This window comes from Dipodomys ordii, unplaced genomic scaffold (assembly GCF_000151885.1).
Source record: "Dipodomys ordii isolate 6190 unplaced genomic scaffold, Dord_2.0 Scaffold303, whole genome shotgun sequence".
NCBI lineage: Eukaryota > Metazoa > Chordata > Mammalia > Rodentia > Heteromyidae > Dipodomys > Dipodomys ordii.
Window position 1 is genome coordinate 941,139 of NW_012267519.1, and position 13,835 is coordinate 954,973.

At 42.5% G+C, this 13,835-nt stretch overlaps 1 long non-coding RNA gene across 1 annotated transcript; it reads right to left on the reverse strand.

The window, feature by feature from the left end:
- Positions 1-12,732, reverse strand: LOC106001506. The gene is made up of 4 exons (XR_001175836.1): positions 12,665-12,732; positions 769-851; positions 251-297; positions 1-78 (listed from the first exon to the last, which is right to left on the reverse strand). It is a non-coding gene; the product is annotated as an uncharacterized LOC106001506 (long non-coding RNA).
- Between the last annotated feature and the right edge of the window lie 1,103 nt (positions 12,733-13,835).

The following is a 13,835-nucleotide window of genomic DNA, read 5'->3' on the forward strand; positions in this document are numbered from 1 at the left end:
GTCAAAACTCATGTCTCCTACAGGAAGCCTTCCCCAGTCTTGTCATTTCTCCTCTTTAACAATGGCCTCTCCTAAATTCTTTCCAAAGAAATGTAAGGCCAATTAACTTAATTAATAGTAACCAGAGGCATCTGTTCCTATCTCAGGGAAAGAAACTGGGTTCAAATGTTTATGCAGATGTTTAAGGACACAGGAATTGTCTGATAGGAGAAAAAACAACATGGACTCACTGTTGGCCCACAGTACTCACCTATTAATTTGACCATGGACACAGGCCAGCCTCAGGTCCAAGTCAGTCTTTCTGGTTCCAAGAGACAGAAGGAGATGGTTGTGTTGGTGGTGGTGGAGGAGGAGGAGGAAAAGGAGGAGGAGGAGGAGGAGGAGGAGGAAGAGAAGGAGATGATCACTTTACGTAATTTTTTCATTACTGTAAATCTGGCTATTGCTAGGAAGCTTTTTATCAAACAGCCACACACAGCAAGACTATTATTTTATCTAGAAATCTATTACAAATTAAATAGAATAGAAATTTCTGAATAGGGACTTTCAGAATGGTAGAATAATAACATCCCCTAACCCACTTATAATAAGCAGCAATGAGCCAGGTGTTGTGGAACATGCCTACAATCCCAGTATTTATGAAGCTGAAGCAGGAGGATAATGTGTTTAAGGTCAGCCTGAACTGTATAGTAAGATTCTGTTTCAAACAACCAAAATCCCCCAAAGGCCAAACCAAACAAACCAAAAACAACAATTTAAAAAACCCACCAGTGATGCTAAGGACTGGTACTGTAGTCAGTGGTTGAGTGCTTACACAGCACACACAATATACTTGGTTCCATCCGCAGTACCTGTAAAACAGAAATAATAGAAACCAGCAATGACACTATTGGCAAAAAGTGTTAAAATTCAACTTTTTCCATACTGTAAAAATTAACCAAAATTCCCCACAATCATAGGGGCATCTATTCCAGCAAATCATAGTCAGGGTACAGATATTTGTGGCCTTTTAACTTGCCCTATTCTCTCATCTCTCCTGCTCCATCTTGAAAACCCAGGAAGCTGTAAGACCCAACTGCTGGCGTCCAACTGCAAAAAGAGTTGGACTCTTACCCCAGACCAAAATTATCTCAAAATGGGACAACCAGATTAATGTATTAGGTAAAAATATCAAACTCTTAGAAGAAAACAGGGTATACAGCTTCATAATCTTAGAAATTCCCATGAACATTTACAATGAATAAAACAAGAGACACTGTATATTTTGACCCATGGCTATGGAGTCAGTTGATGGTTATACATAATATTTATAATTGGTATAATTGGTATGGCTCTTATTTGGTGGTACTGGGGTTTGAACTAAAGACTTGCACTTGTTAGACAGGCACCACATGTTTTATAAGAAGGTTTTAACGTCTTTTTCTTTTATTATTACTATTGTATTTTTTGGCTGGTACTGTGTCTTGAACTCAGGGCCATCACACTCTTGCTTGGTATTTTCTGCTCAAGTCTGGCACTCTACCACTTAAGCCACACTTCTACTTCTTGCTTTTGGCTGGTTGATTGGAGATAAGAGTGTCTTGGACTTTTTTGCCCAGGCTGGCTTCAAACTACAATCCTTAAATCTCTGTCTCCTGAGTAGCTAAGATGACAGGCATGAGCCACCAGTACCTGGATGCTTTTCATTACTTTTCAAATAGAGTCTTGCCCATGACCCAGGCGAGCTTGGATCACAATCCTCGTATTTTTGCTACATAGATGGGATGACAAACATGTCCCACTGTACTCAACATTTTGGGTTGAGATATAGCATGGTAAAGTTTTTGCCTGGGTTGGTTGGTTTTGAACCACAATCTTCCCAATTTCAGCCTCCCGAGTGGCTAGAATTCAGACATGAGCCACCACACCTGAGTAATTTATACCTTCCAACTCTCACTAAAACATGCCAACAATAGTATTAGAGATAGGTGGCAGTTAGCGATGAATGAAAGGGAACTGCAAAGGAAATTTAAAATGGAGGATGAGGATCTCTGCAAAATTGGCAAATGACCTCAGCCCTGTAGACTGGGCCTGGAGATAGGAAGTTCTTATAGACAATCCCACTAAGTACTAAAAACTCTAATCTGTTGTTCTTACTCTAGAGACAAACTACTTTCAGTCTATCAAAAGTATATTTGTTGCTGGGCACTGGTGGCTCATGCCTGTAATCCTAGCTACTCAGAAGGCTGAAATCTGAGGATTGTGGTTCAAAGCCAGCCTGGGCAGGAAAGCCTGTGACAATCTTATCGCCAATTAGCCACCCAAAAACCAGAAGTGGCATTGTGGCTCAAGTGGCAGAGTGCTAGCCTTAAGCTGAAGAGCTGAGGGACAGCACCCAGGCCCAGAGTTCAAGACCCACGACCACCAAAATAAATGAATGAATGAATAAATAAATAAATAAAATGGGTTACCCACAAAACTACTGATGTATATGAAATATAAAATAGGGCTTGGTAGGTGGCTCAGTAGTAGAACACTTGCCTTGCATGCATGAGGCCCTGGGTTCGATTCCTCAGCACCACATAAGCAGAAAAAAAAGCAGGAAGTGGCACTATGGCTCAAGTGGTAGAGCGCTAGCCTTGAGCTGAAGAGCTGAGGGACAGTGCCCAGGCCCAGAGTTCAGGCCCCATGACCGGACCCCCCCAAAAAAAGAAATATAAAATATGGCCATGCATGTAGACCTTAAAGTGAAGCAAGGTGGATGTAGTGGTGCATGCCTGTAATTACAATACTCAAGAGTTTCAGGCAGAAAGATACTGAGTAGAAGCCATGTAGGCCTATGTACCCTGGGCTATCTGGGGAGACCTTATCTCAAAAAGCCCCCTCTAAAGAAAGTGAACAGAATTTTATCAGATCAAAAGAGTGAAACTTCCATGGCTGTAACTGGAAATAATATTGTATTATTCTCTCGTAACTAAACAGTTACTAAGGAAAATTGAAGAGTTAAAATTCTTCACAATTTCATCATTAATGCCTTGTAAGTGTCTTATGAACAATTCAAATGAATTATTTGTTTCATATGCAGAGGAAAATATTCATGTCCTTGCAGTAAAAAAGAAGTAATTTTTATAAATATGTCAGGATAATTGGCTAGGCATGAGACAGCTTAGTGGAACTACCTCTTCCTGGTGCAGTGAAGCTGGAGCTAAACGTATTCCAGCGCTATTAGATACTGTTAAAGCACTGTTAACATTAATGATAGGCTTACTCTTCCTGTAAATAAGCAAAGATGTTAGAGGTACAAGGAAATTTGACTCCCTGACAGTTGTTAGACCCTTCCCAGCATAGACCAGCTATACTGAGTGGAGAACTGACAGCCAAGCAGTTCTCTTTGGCAGATGTGTGAATTGCCCTTATGTAAGCCCAGCTGCTTTCAATATTCTGCAGACATCTTGAGGAAGTTACATAGTAAAACCACAGCTGCTTACTGTCAAAGAATAACTCTGGCTCTAAGAGGAACTATTTCATTTGCAACTGTCTGAAACAGCTTGCTGTGGACTCTTTTTGCCACCATAAGCCTTAGTGAACTCCATCTAGCAGGCATTTTCATCCAGACTAGAGACAGACAACTTTACCTGGTGGTCCAGTGGAAGGTCTATAATTGATGCAATCACAGACCTTCATTTGTATAAAGGACTACACTGTGCCCCAGCCCTTCTTTTTCACAAAGGACTATATTGTGATTGGTGCAAATATAATCCTTCATTTGCATAAAAGACTATTGAGAATGGTGTAAACATACTGTAATGCCATTAGTTCTTTATCTTCATAAAGGATTATCTTGTGATTGGTGCAAATATAGTACTTCAATTTCATAAAAGTTGTATTGGGACTGACATTTCAAGTACACTTGCCACCCTGGGTTTCTCCGGGTACCACACACCTAAGTATTTCATAATCAATCATTCCTGGGCGTTGATTCTTCTGAGCCTTCTCCACGGGGTTGGGCATTAGGGGGTTTCCTCATGGGACCAAGCACCTTGACCTCTGTCCCCTTAAGTGCAGACCCAACCACTCTACTCCCCCCACCCCTTGCTCAAGAAAGCGATTGAGCACGAGAGCCCTGAGCTGAAGAGAGAGCAAGGGAGCCGGAGAATGAAGAAGGGACCTGGAAGCAAAGCTGGATTGCGTGAGCTAAAGAGGGAGCCAGGAAGCAGAGGGAGCCAGGAAGCAAAGAGGGAGTTGCATAGTGTGGGAAGAAAGAGAGAGCCAGGGAGCTAAGAGGGAACCTAAACAGTAGCTCAAAAGCAAAGAGCACAGGAGCGGAAGAGGGAGCCCGGAAGCCAAAGAGGGAACCAGGGAGCCTAACAGGGAGGTTGGGAGCTGAAGAGGGAGCGCTGGGGAGCGAAGAGGCGGCAGGGGAACAAAGTGGGAGCCCGAGAGCCAAAGGGGGAACCCGGCAATGGAAGAGGGCACCCCAGAGACTAAGAAGGAGGCGACCGGAAACCCTGGAGCCCCAGAGGGAGCATAGGAGCACAGAGGGAATACCAGGAACTAAAGAGGGAGGGCTGGAAAACAGAGGGGGCTCAGGAGCAAAAAGGGAGCAAATGTTTGGACCTAGAGCCAAACTTTATAGTCAAGAGCTTACATGAACAGGATGGCTAGTGCCTATGAAATTTCAGAAATAAGATTAAATTTTATTTTTATTATAAAGGTGATGTCCAGAGAGGTTACAGTTACATAGGTAAGGTCATGAGTACACGTCTTTCTTCTTTTTCTTTTTGGTTGGTCTTGGGGCTTGAACTCAGGGCCTGTGCTCTTTTGCTCAAGGCTAGTGCTCTACCACTTTGAGTCACAGGGCCACTTCCAGTTTTCTGGTGGTTAATTGGAGATGAGTCTCATGGACTTTCCTGCCTGGGCTGGCTTTGAACCTAGATCCTCAGATTTCAGCCTCCTGAGTAGCTAGGATTACAGGCATGAGCTACTCACACTAGGGGAGTACATTTCTTTTTAAACAGTGTTATCCCCTTCCTTGTTTCACCCATTCTCTCCCCACTTCCCTACCCCCCCCAGTTGTAAAATTCAATTCCAACATAGTGTCTGGTAAATAAAGTATCCCAAACCACTCAGTAGGACCCCCCCCACCACATCCCCACCTTTTCAAAACTATTTAAATCTCACATATGCTTGAGAATGCTCTCCCTTTTGTTACCGACAAATTCCTCACCTCTACGTAATCCACATTATTCCCTAAAGGACTAATGAAAATTAAGGTTTAATATTGAATATTGTAATTATGTATGGCGATAAGGAAGAAACACTAGGGGCAAACACATCAGAGTGTCTTCCAACTCACTTGAAAGAAGAGTAAAACAGCCTCCTTATAGTCAGAAAAGGGGTGGGTAGAATACACCAACCATAGGAAATGGTCATACAAATAAAGAAGTATATTTGCACCAATCACAACAGATTTATTCAAATGAAGGGCTGTGTTCACATCATTCCTAGTGTATTCTATGTACAACTACAAAGTTCTGTTTGCACCACAGTACAGTCCTTTATTCAGATAAAGTGAAGTATTTGTCCCAATAAAACTGCAGTCTGCCCAGTGGTAGTGAGTCAAGACTGAGCGAATCAGGAGGCTGAGATCTGAGGATCATAGTTCAAAGTCAGTAAGGCAGGAAAATCCCTGAGAATATTCTCTTCAATTACCCACCTGAAAAAATGGAAGTGTACTGTGGCTCAAGTGGTAAATCGATAACCTTGAGCAAAATAGCTCAGGGACAGTGCTCAGACCCTGAGATAAAGCTTCAGAACAACAAAAAAATCCCTGCAGTTCTTTTAAGATAATGGATTGCTTCAAACACAGATAAAGACTTATATGAAGATGAAAGATGTTTACACCAATTACAGTATAATGATTTATGAAGATTAATACAGTACAGATGCTCTATGCAAATGAAGCAATGTGTTTCTGCCAATCACAATAAAGTCCTTTTATACAGATGAAAGGCTGAATCTGATCAATCACAATGTAATCAATTACAGAGATGAAAGACTACTAAGATGAATATAATACAGTAGTTCTATGCAAATGAAGTACTATGTTTCTGCCAGTCACAGAAAAGTCTTTTATGCTGAGTCTGACCTATCACAGTGCAGTCCTTTACGGATATGAAAGACAGTATTGTTTTTGTTTTTTGTTTGACAGTCCTGGGGCTTGAACTCAGAGCCTGGGCACTCTTCCTATGCTTCTTTTGCTAAAGGCTAACACTCTACCACTTGACCCACAACACCAGTTACAGCTTTTCGGTGTATGTGGTACTGAGGAATCAAACCCAGGGCAAGTACTCTATCACTAAACCACATTCCCAGCCTTAGGAGATGAAAGACAGTTTAAAACTGGATGCTGGTGACATATGCTTGTAATCCTCGCTATGCTGGAGGCTGAGATTTGACAAATGTGGCTCAAAGTCAGCCTAGGCAGGAAAGTCCATGAGACTCTTATCTCTAGTAAACTATTCAGAGAAAGTGGGAAGTGGCACTGTGGCTCCAGTGGTAGAGTACTAGCCTTGAGCACAAAGCAACACAGGGAAAGTGCCCAGGCTAGAGATGAAGCCCCAGGACTAGCACCCCCCAAAAAAGTAAGAATGGTGGTTTCTACATAGATAAAATACAATAGCTCTATAAAAATGAAGGACTGTTTTTCTGCCAAGCACCGTAAAGTCCTTTATGCAGCTGAAGGGCTGAATCTGATCAATCACAGTGCAGTCCTTTACAGAAATGAAAGACTGCCAATTTGAATATAATACAATAGGTGCATGCAAATGAAGGGCTTTGCTTCTACCAATCACAGTAATATCCTTTACATAGATGAATGGATGAATCTGACCTATCACAGTGTTGTCCTTTACAGAGAAGAAAGACTATAGTAATATGAATAGACTAGTGTAGGTCTATGCAAATGAAGGACTGTGTTTCTACCAATCATAGTAAAGTCTTGTATGCAGATGAAAAGCTGAAACTGACCTATCATAGTGTAGTCCCTTAGAAGAAATTCTCACAATATGAACCCAATAGAGTAGGTGTATGCAAATGAAGGGTGTGATTCTACCAATCACAGAAAGGTAATTTTTTCTTCTGTTCGGTCTGGAGCTTGATATATGGGCCTGAGTACTGTCCCTGAGCTCTTCAGTTAAAATCTAGCACTCTGTAACTTGAGCCACAACACCACTTCCGGTTTAATGGTATTTCTTTGGACAAGAGAGTCTCACGGATGTTCCTGCCCAGCTTGACTTTGAATCACAATCCTCAGATCTCAGCCTCCTGAGTAGCTAGGATTACAGTCATGAGCCACTGGCACTCATAAAGTTCTTTATGCAGATGAAGTCATGAGCCTGACCTATTACAGTGCAGTCGTTTCTACAATCATACATATAATAGAGTACCACCATGCACATGAAGGACTGTGTTTCTGCCAATCACAGTACCTCCACCAATACAGTGTCTCACGAGCGAAGCATCCCAAACCACTCAGTAGGACCTCCCACCACACCACATCCCCACCTTTTCAAAACTAATTATGCAGAACAAGCTTTGAAGTCACCTTGCTTGCAGTTTGAAGCCCACTGGGACAGGAAAATCTGCTAGACTCTTACATGCAATAACCTACTCAGAGAAAGCTGGAATTAGCACTATGGCCCCAGTGGTACAGTGCTAGCCTAAAGCAAAAAGAAGCTCAAGGGCAGTACCTAGACAAGAGTTCAAGCCCCAGCACTAGGCAACAAAAAAAAAAAAAAAGGAAAAAAGGCAGTTTCTACCAACATAAATTAACAGTAGCTCTATGAAAATGAAGGACTATTTTTCTACCAATCACAGAAAAGTCTCATGGGCAGATGAGGGGTTGAATCTGCCCTATCACAATGCAGTCCTTTACGGCAAGAAAGACTTTCAAGAGGAACACAATACAGTAATACTATGCACAAGGAGGACTATTTCTGCCAATCACAGTATAGCTCTTTATGCAGATGAAGTAATAAGCCTGACCTATCACTGTGCAGTCATTACAGAGATGAAAGTTTGAAGCTGAGTGCTAGTGGCTGGTGCCTATAATCCCAGTTACTCAGGAGGCTGAGCTCTGAGGATCACAATTCAAATCTAGCCCGGGCAGGAAAGTCCCTAAAACTCTTATATCCAATAAACTACTCCAAAAAAAAAAAACCAGAAGTGGTGCTGTGGATCAAGTGGTAGAGTGCTCACCTTGAACAAAAGAAACTCAGGGACAACACCCAGGCACAGAGTTCAAGCCCCAGGACTGGCAAAACAAAACAAACAAACAAAAAACCCCGCCAACAACAACAAGAAACAACTGTTTGCACCAAGTACATTACAGTACCCTATGCAAAAGGAATGTTTGTACCAGTCACAGTACATTACTTTATGCAAAAGAAGGAATGCTTAAGCTAAGCATAGTTCAGGCATTTAGGCAGATAAAGGATAAGTGCAGTCCTTTGTGAAGATGAACTGTGTTTGAATCCCACATAGTACAGTCCTTTTTGCAAATGGACTATTTGCACAAAACACAAATTGAAACATTTATGCAAATGAAGGACATGTGAAGGAATATGTGTGCACCAGAGTTAGATCCTTCATGAAGGGGAAGGGCTCTGTGCACAATCCTTTATGCAAATAGACTGTATGTACCAATCACAGTACAATGTTCCTACTAAACACAATATATTCCTTGATGAAAAGCCGAATCTGATGAATCAGGGTAGTCCTCTATGAAGACGAAGGACTATGTTTGCACCCAACAGTCCGGGATTTTTTGTTTTGCAAATGAAGGACTGTATTTGCACTCAAAACAGTATAGGCCAGATGCCAGTGGCTCATAATTCTAGCTACTAAGGAGACAGATCTGAGGATTATGATTGGAAGCCAGCATGTACAGAAAAGCCCCTGAGATATGTATTTTTTGCCAGTCCTGGGGCTTGAACTCTGGAACTCAGGACCTGGCACTGTCCCAGACCTTCTTTGGTAAGAAGCCAGCACTCTACCACTTGAGCCACAACACCACTTCTGGCTTTGTCTGAGTAGTTGATTAGAGATGTGTCACATTGCTGGGCACCAGAGACCCATACCTGTAATCCTAGCTACTCAGGAGATCTGAGGATTGCATTTCAAAGTCAGACCAGGCAGAAAAGTCTGTGAGACTCCTATTTTTTTCTTTTTTGGTCCATCATGGTGCTTGAAATCTGGGCCTAGGCGCTGTCCCTGAGCTCTTCTGCTCAAAGCAAGGGCTCTACCACGAGCCACAGAGACACTTCTGGTTTTCTGGTGGTTCATTGGAGATAAGAGTCTCAAGGACTTTGTTGCCCAGGCTGTCTTTGATCTGCAATCCTCAGATCTCAGCCTTCTGAGTAGCTTGGATTACAGGTGTGAGCCACAGGCGCCATGCTTATGAGACTCCTATCTCCAATTAACCAGGAAAAAAACAGAAGTTGCTCAAAGTGTAGCTCAAAGTGGTAGAGTGCTAGCCTTGAGGGAAAAATTAAGAGACAGCCCCTGGGCCCTGACTTCAAACTACATGACCAACACACACACACACACACACACACACACACACACACACAAAATGTAGAATGTATTTGAATCACAATATAATCCTTAAGGAAGGACTGTGTTTGTACTAGTAACAGTACAATCCTTTGTGCAGATGGATTGTTCAGACCAAACATAGTACTTTATGCAGATAAGGGCTCTAGTTTTTTTATGAAGATGAAGGACTGTGTTTGCACCCAACAGAGTAAAGTCCTTGCAAATGAAGAACTGTATTTGTGCCCAGCACAACTCAGGTATTTTTTTTTTGCAAATGGATTAATTGCACCAAGTATAATACTTTATGTAAGCACATAAGGGCCTGAGTTTCGTCTGCCACAGCCCAGTCTTTTAGGATGATGAAAGTCTATGTTTGTACCCAAAACAGTACAGTCCTTTTTGGAAATAAAAGACTCTTTATACAAAAATAAGTAAAGAGTTTTATGCAAATGAAGGACTATAATTGCTCCAATCGCAGAATAGTTCTGCCTAAGGATGAAGGTCTGGTGTTGTACCAAACACAGTCCACTCCCATACAGAAATTAAGGACTGGGTTTGTACCACAGTGCAGATCTTTATGAAGATGAAAGATTGTGTTTATAACCAACAGGGTACAGTTCATTTTGTAAGTGAAATTCTGTTTGCAAAAAGCACAGTACAGTTCTTTATGTGGATGAAGGGTGTAAGTATAGGACTGTTTCCACCAAGAGTAGTACAGTCCTTTAGGCAGATGAAGACCTGTTTGACCCATCACAGTGTAGTCCTTTATGGAAAAAAAGACTATTTTGTACCCAAAATGCTCACTCCTTATGCAAATGAGGGATTTTAATTATATCAATAATAATACAGACCATTATGAAGATGAAAGCCTGTATTTGCACCAAAAACAATTCTTTAGAGAGATGTAGAATTATGTTTGGAGTTCTGCAATTGGACACTCCAACTGGAGATGCCAGTTCTGGCTTTTTGTGGATTAATTGGACATAGTCTCATGTACTTTTCTACATGGGCTGGCTTAGAACTGTGTTCCTAAGATCTCAGTCCATTGAGTAGTAAGATTAGAGGCATTTCTCTAAATTTTGACCAAACTGTAAATTCAATCTTCTATGTGTTTTAATATAATGTACTTTTTTTTCTTAATGTGGGCACAGGTTTGGACCTGAAGATTATAGACTTAGACTCCAAAAAAGTTTCAGATTTACGGGGGCTGGGAAGGTGGCTCAGTGGTAAAGCTCTTGCCTTGCATGCATGAGGCCCTTGGTTCGATTCCTCAGCACCACATAAACAAAAAGAAAAAAGCCGGAAGTGGTGCTGTGGCTCAAGTGGTAGAGCGCTAGCCTTGAGCTGAAGAGCTGAGGGGCAGCGCCCAGGCTTAGAGTTCAGGCCCACGACCGGACCTAAAAAAACAAAACAGATTTACTTATGTCAGCTGTTCAAGAACAGTCACAAGGCCAGTAGGATTAACAACTCCAGTGAGATTTGTTAGAAAGATAAATCCAGGGACTTATCAGATCAACTGAAAAAGCAACCATAGATGGAACCTAGCAATTTGTGTTTTAACAGGCCCTCCAACTGATTGTGTTTGGAGAAGTTTGAGAATCACTGGCTTTGGTTGCCTACTATACTGTATTTTGCTTACAATTTCTGGCGGCCGAACCATTCCCTGCTGTGAAAGCCAAAGAGCAAGCCGGGAGCCAGTGGCTCACGCCTGTAATCCTAGGTACTTAGGAGGCTGGGATCTGAGGATCACTGTTCAAAGCCAGCCCCGGCAGGAAAGTCCATGAGACTCTATCTCCAATAAAACCACTAGAAACCGGGAAGAGGCACTGTGGTTCAAGCGGTAGAGTGATTGCCTTGAGCTGAAGAGCTGAGGGACAGCGACCAAGCCCAGAGTTCAAGCCTCACGACTGGTCAAAAAAAGAAAGAAAACCCAAAGAGTTCAGGTGTACTTCAAATGTTCACGCTATCAAGTCTGTGCATCTTGTATAACATTCCTACTAAGATTATACAACAAGGGGAGATCTTGCTTTTAGGTAATATTGATTTCTCTAGAGTGGTCCCTGGGTGTTGTATAGGCAAACACGCTAAAAAAATAAATAAACAAGCTTGATGTGGGCGTTGATGGCTCATGCCTATAATCCTAGCTGTTCTGGATGCTGAGATCTGAGGATCATGCTTTGAGGCCAGCCTGAGTAGGAAAATCCTTGAGACTCTTATTAACCAATAAACAAGCTAAAGTGGAGCTGTGGCTCCAGTGTTAGATTGCTAACCTTGAGCAAAAGCTCAGGGACAGAACGCAGGCCCTGAGTTCAAGCCCCAGGACCAACTGGCATGTGCAGACATACACTCCCCCCTCAAAAAAAATTAAAAAAAAAACTAGCTTGGTGCTTAAGTTCTCTCTCAGTTTTCGGTTAGCACCACAAGGCCTAAACCTAAATATGCTTGGATAAGCAAATTGTCTGAAGGAAACTTTTCCCTTTTGTTTACTTCAAAATAGAGGTTAAAACGCCATATTCAAAAAATGTTTAAAACTTCATAATCCAGGGAAATCAGGTTCTTCCCAGCAGATTCTTAAAACCGAATATGCATCCATGTCTAACTCCTTACCTATGACTAAAAGCAGATTGCATCCCTCGATCTGTAAAAGGTGAGAATAAAGTCTAAGGGTGAGAAAATAAAGCCTTTCCTCAAGTAGAGGCTCTAACACAGTACTCAAAACAGAGCAAGTACAGAATTCAGAATCTGAAACTATCAGCTTTGATCAAGCCAGTATAATCACCCTAAAGGGATTCTGCTCAGTCTTATCCATGCCCGGCCAACGACCCGTTTTAGCTGTTTCTTCCATCCGTTCGCCAGCTTTTTATAGCTCCTGTCTCCAACAAAAGATGTAGAACATTTGAACGAGAACACGGACTACAATTAAATGCCCGCTCCGTCCTATGGTTACGTCATCAAACCGCACCCACCAGGGCACTAGGTCCGTCACTTTCTTCCGACTCCACATCTTCACTCATTTCTGTTCCGCTTTCTCCGCTAAGCTGCTAGCCAGAAGTGCCGATCTTTCCAAACGTATGCTTCGTCCATTTACCTGTGCCCGACGGCCCTGCAACCTCAAAGAATTAAGGCGGTGTCAGTGTCCAAAACGGTCACTGTTCCGTATGCTCCATATAAAGGCGGACACGATAGAAAGTGCACCGCTTATTTCCTTTGCTCCCACAATCCACTTCGCCCCACCTCCAGCCCTCATTTTAACCCCTTTGCAGCTAGGAGCTTTTGCGTGAACTTGCATACTGAGGCCTTTTAAGGTAAAAGGCGTAAAAGCTTGTCCAGCGCCTGTGGGTCACGCCTGCAATACTAGCTACTTGGGAGGCTGAGATCTGGGGATCGCGGTAAGAAGCCAGCCCGGCCAGAAAAGTCCCCGTTAGACTCCTCTCCAATTAACCATTCTAAAACCGGAAGTAGCTATGTGGCTCAAGTAGTAGAGCGCCACCTTGAACCCAAAGAGACTAAGGGACAACGTCCAGGCTCTGAGTTCAAGCCTCAGTACTGGCAAACACACACACACACACACACGAAAAAACAGCCGGGCGGCGGTGGCTCACGCTTGTAATTCTAGCTACTCAAGAGGCTGAGATCTGAGAATAGTTCAAAAGCCAGGGCAGGAAAGTCTGTGAGATTGTTATCTCTAATAAGCCACCAGAAAACCGGAAGTGGCCCTGTGGCTCAAGTGGTAGAGTGCCTTGAGCTGAAGAGCTCAGAGAGCTCTCAGAAGAAAAAGAAAAAAAGACCTCAGAGACAAATGAAAAACAAACATAAAAGCTGCCACAAAGGAGAGGACTCAAATAGTAATGGTCGTAAGAAGCCCCAAGCTGCCTTTCACTGTGACACATAAGCCCCAATATTGCCTACTTAAATTGAGGCCACTGAACAAAAAAGTACAAAATCCTCCATCTCACATCACTGTTGTGCTAAAGCTGGATAGTATCAAAGATTTTGCCTGTTTTCAAACAATACTGAGTCTCTAATATACTGTTTTGACTCCAGCCAAATTAGTGGCAATTTCTATATTAGCTGTTTCTATGGTCATATATTACAGCCTTCCAGAAAGAATTAGGAACTCCTCTTTCCCAGATGAAACAATACAAGAATAATGTTCATTCTTGGAATGTACAGGACCCAGGGCTCACACCCACCACACTCAGTTCTCCGGCAGGTACAAAGTTCTTTCTCCCTGTCCCCAGGGAAGGAATAGTGATGGT